The following is a 5,656-nucleotide window of genomic DNA, read 5'->3' as shown; positions in this document are numbered from 1 at the left end:
TAATTATCTTATTGAATAATGAGCCTATTTCTCTAGTGTTGGATATAGGAATCTTCCATGTAGATGATATATGAGTAATCCCGGGGTGAGTGCTAATATGTCTACATAAAGGACGATAATACGGTATCATCTATGGGAATATATATATATATAGATTCCACTATTTAAGTGTGTTTATCTAGGAGAGACATATTATACTAGTATAGAAAGCTCGTTACACGGGTTTGCTAGTAAAAGGAATGATAAGTATTTATAATTGTGCTCTTTGAGAACGACGTTCTTCATTACAGGGTCGTCTTACTTCAGGGTTTTGCCTTCTTAACGCCTTGTTTTGGGAAGTGGTTTCTCGTTGTTCCTGGCGTTCCTCTGCACTCATAGTTGCTCTTCTTATTCTCTGAGCCAAATATATATATATATATATGATGATTATCAGCATTGTGCCTTTTATAAGTGAGCATGATCACACGTAGCAGCTGAGGGACAATCCTGATAATCAATATATATTATTGGATAACTCTAATGTAAAGAATTGTGTCCTGGTATTTTTTTTGAGATATGGGAATTGCATGCACAGTAATTCCTTAATTACTCCTAAAAATAAGAAAATCTTGAATCAAATCAAAAATGATTGACAAAAATCTAGATTTTATTTTTTGGGAAAAATCTACCAGCTCTACACCCAGTGATAACTCTGAGTACAGATAATGTAGATGTTACATGCAGTCCTATGTAACACCACAGATAAGACACAGTGATAACTTTCTGAGTACAGATAATGTAGTAGTGTCACCTGCAGTCCTATGTAACACCACAGATAACACACTGTGATAACTCTTAGTACAGATAATGTAGTAGATGTCACCTGCAGTCCTATGTAACACCACAGATAACACACAGTGATAAGTCTTTAAGTACAGATAATGTAGTAGATATAACCTGCAGTCCTATGTAACACCACAGATAACACACAGTCATAACTCTGAACACAGATAATGTAGTAGATGCACACACAGAAATATATACACTTACAGATACAGGGGCGTAGCTAAAGAGCCCTGGAGCAAAAATTCAGCTTGGACCCCCTACTCCTTCCTAACAGCACCAGACCCCTGCGCACACCTTACCCAGCCGCCTTGCACGACAGACCCCATGAATGCCTCCACAGTATAATGCCTCCCATAGCTGACCCCACAGTATAATACCCCCATAGCTGCCCACACAGTGTAATGCCCCATAGATGCCACCACACAGTATAATGCTCCCCATAGCTGCCTCCACAGTATCATGCCCCCCCCCATGGCTGCCCCCACAGTATATTGTGACCCATAGCTGCCCCATACAATATAATGCCCCCCATAGAGTATAATGCACTCCATACAATATAATGCCCTATACAGTATAATGCCCCCTATTGCCGCCACATACAGTATAATGCCCCCATACAGTATAATGACACCCATAGCTGCCCCATGCACTATAATGTCCATTATAGTATAATGCCCCATAGCTGTCCCCTACAGTATCATGCCCCCCATTGCTGCCACATACAGTATAAAGCCCTCAGAGCTGTCCCATACAGTATAATGCCCCCATACAGTATAGTGCCCCCATACAGTATAATGCCCACCATAGCTGCCACATACAGTATATTGCCCCCATACAGTATTTTAAGCCCCCTTATAGCTGCCCCATACAGTATAATGCCCCCAATAGCTATCCCATACAGTATAATGCCCTCCATATAGTAAAATTCCCCCTTAGCTGTCCTATAAGGTATAATGCCCCCATACAGTATAATGCCCTCCATTGCTGCCACATATAGTATAATGCCCCCATACAGTATAATGCCCCCTATAGCTGCTCCGTACAGTATATTGCCCCCATACGGTATAATGCCCACTATAGCTGCCCCATTCAGTAGAATTCCCCCATACACTATAGTGCCCTACATAGCTGCCACATACAGTATAATGCCCTATACAGTATAATGCCCCCTATATCTGCACAGTACAGTATAATGCCCCCCATAGCTGTCCCATACAATATAATGCCCCATACAGTATAATTCCCCCCTTAGCTGTCCTATACAGTATAATGCCCCCATACAGTATTATGTCCTCCATTACTGCCACATACAGTATAATGCCCCCATACAGTATAATGCCCCCCTATAGCTGCCCCATATAGTATAATGCTACCCATACAGTAGATTGCCCTCCATAGCTGCCACATACAGTATAATGCCCCCCTTAGCTGTCCTATACAGTATAATGCCCCCATACAGTATAATGCCCCCTTAGCTGTCCTATACAGTATAATGCCCCACACAGTATAATGCCCTCCTTAGCTGTCCTATACAGTACAATGCCCCAATACAGTATAATGCATCCTATAGCTGCCCACACAGTATAATTCTCCCCATACAGTATAATGCCCTCTATAGCTGCCACATACAAAATAATGCCCACATACAGTAAAATGCCACCTTTAGCTGTCCTATACAGTATAATGCCCCCCATACATTATAATGCCCCCTTAGAGGTCCCATACAGAATAATGCCCCCCATACAGTATAATGCCCTTTCAGCTGTCCTATACAGTATAATGCCCCCATACAGTATAATGCCCCATATAGCTGCCCCATAGATTATAATGCCCCCATAGCTGTTCCATACAGTATAATGCCCCCATATAGTATGATGCCCCCTCAGCAGCTACCATATGAGCCCCCCTCCCATACCCAGTATAATGCCCCCATATGTACATACCTAATAGAAAAATAATAACATAATTACTTACCTATCCCCATTCCCACGATGGGTGGAGAATCCTTCTCCTCCGGTCTGTGCTGTGAGTGACTCACTACATCGCGCCTGCCTGCGCCGAGCCGCTCGCGGCACAGTGAATACTGGAGCAGGACTCCAGCATTGCACTGAACTGTATTTGCGTCCTGAGGACGCAAATACAGTTGGAAGAGCGGTCAGCACTGGGTGGCAACAGGGCCCTGCGGGCTCCACAGGCTTGGGGGCCCGGTCGCAGCTGCGACCGATGCGATCTCTATAGCTACGCCACTATACAGATACATATATAGGCACTTAGACACACACACACACACACACCCACACACACACACAAAGACACACAAAGACACACATACCCTCATACTGGAATTTATACACACACAAACACTCAGACTCACAGACAAATGGAGGCACCAACAACAGACAGACTGAGCACTCACATCTCCTTCCTCACAGGCTTCTTGCAGGTCGGGCTGTGGGCAGAGCTAACTGTGCCTCGGACACCACATCCTTGCCAAATATGATAGATGATTTTTTTGGTAGGTTTCAGTTTTGTTATTCTAACTGGATTTGTATTTTCTCTTCCAGGCCATCAGGATATGGAGATGATCCTTTTTGGATTACCCTTGAGGAAATACCGTAAGTCTGTAGAACAAAAAGGATTATATTTTTCCTGTCAAAATGACGGACACTTCGGCGGAACCCAGCTGACCCATTAAAAGTCAATGGCGTCTGCAGGGCACCACTGGTATTCTTAGTGCAATAGATCCAGCATGGTGGTATTATTCAGTCACTACATGGTGGTATTATTCAGTCACTGCATGGTGGTATTATTAAGTCACTCTATGGTGGTATTATTCAGTCACTGTATGGTGGTATTATTTAGTCACTGTATGGTGGTATTATTCAGTCAGTGAATGGTGGTATTCAGTCACTGTATGGAGGTATTATTCAAATACTGTATGGAGGTATTATTCATTGACTGTATGGAGCTACTATACAGTCACTGTATGGTGGTATTATTCACTTACTGTATGGAGTTATTATTCATTTACTGTTTGGAGCTATTATTCAGTCACTGTATGGTGGTATTATTCAGTCAGTGTATGGTGGTATTATTCAGTCACTACATGGTGGTATTATTCAGTCACTGCATGGTGGTATTATTAAGTCACTCTATGGTGGTATTATTTAGTCACTGTACGGTGGTATTATTCAGTCACTGTATGGAGGTATTATTTAGTCACTGTATGGAGGTATTATTTAGTCACTGTATGGTGGTATTATTCAGTCACTGAATGGTGGTATTATTCAGTCACTCTATGGTGGTATTATTCAGTCACTGTATGGAGGTATTATTCAGTTAGGCGGAATTCACACGACAGGGTTTCCCGGCCGGGTGCCGGCCGTTTATAAATCGGCCGGCACCCGGCTGTATTAGGAACAATAGACCCCTAATGGGGCTATTCACACGACCAATTTTTTGACGGCCGGGACATGCCCTATTTTCGGCCGGGTACCCGGCCGCCCGGCTCCCATAGAAGTCTATGGGGCCGGGTAATACACGGCCATCACCGGAATATGTCCTGAGTGATGGCCGGGTCTACCGTCGCACGCGCACTCTCTCTCCTCCTCCTCACAGTGTAGAGTGCAGAGGAGGAGGTTCTTTTTTTGCTCCCTGTAGGAGTCGAAATCCCCAATCCCCGGTCGGGGATTCTGCTACAGGAGAAGTGCGTCACTACAATGTCCATATATGGACACAACGAAGTCACTCACTTCTGCAGCGGAATCCCCCGACTCTATGGCCGGGGATGCCGCTACAGGAGAAATAAGTGACTACACTGTCCATATATGGACACAGCGATGTCACTCACTTCTGCAGCTGAATCCCCGACTCTATGGCCGGGGATTCCGCTACAGGAGAAGTGAGTGACTACACTGTCCATATATAGACACAGCGATGTCACTCACTTCTGCAGCGGAATCTCCGACTCTATGGCCGGGGATTCCGCTACAGGAGAAGTGAGTGACTACACTGTCCATATATGGACACAGCGATGTCCCTCACTTCTGCAGCGGAATCCCCGACTCTATGGCCGGGGATTCCGCTACAGGAGAAGTGAGTGACTACACTGTCCATATATGGACAGTGACGTCACTCACTTCTGAAGCGGAATTCCCGACCTGTGGCAGGGATTTCCTCTCCAGGAGAAGTCAGTGACTCCACTGTCCATATATGGACATCGAAGTCAGTGACTTCTCCTGGAAGGGGGGGATGGGTGCAACCTACAGGGGGCTGTGTGGCATCACCTACAGGGGACTTGGTGGCATCACCTACAGGGGGCTTGGTGACACCACCTACAGGGGGCTTGGTGGCACCGCCTGCAGGGGGCTGGGTGGCATCGCCTACAGGGGGCTGGGTGGCATCACCTACAGGGGGCTGGGTGGCATCGCCTACAGGGGGCTGGGTGGCATCGCCTACAGGGGGCAGGGTGGCATCGCCTACAGGGGGCAGGGTGGCATCGCCTGCAAGGGGCTGTGTGGCATCGCCTGCAGGGGGCTGTGTGGCATCGCCTACAGGGGGCAGGGTGGCATCGCCTACAGGTGGCTGTGTGGCATCGCCTACAGGTGGCTGTGTGGCATCGCCTACAGGTGGCTGTGTGGCATCCCCTACAGGGGGCTGGGTGGCATCACCTACAGGAGGCTGGGTGGCATAACCTACAGGGGACTTGGTGGCATCACCTACAGGGGACTTGGTGGCATCACCTATAGGGGACTTGGTGGCATTACCTACAGGGGGCTGTGTGGCATCACCTACAGGGGGCTGTGTGGCATCACCTACAGAGGGCTGTGTG

This window comes from Rhinoderma darwinii, chromosome 4, assembly GCF_050947455.1.
Source record: "Rhinoderma darwinii isolate aRhiDar2 chromosome 4, aRhiDar2.hap1, whole genome shotgun sequence".
Classification (NCBI taxonomy): Eukaryota; Metazoa; Chordata; class Amphibia; order Anura; family Rhinodermatidae; genus Rhinoderma; species Rhinoderma darwinii.
The sequence above is the reverse complement of the archived record's forward strand: the minus strand, read 5'-3'. Positions refer to the sequence as shown.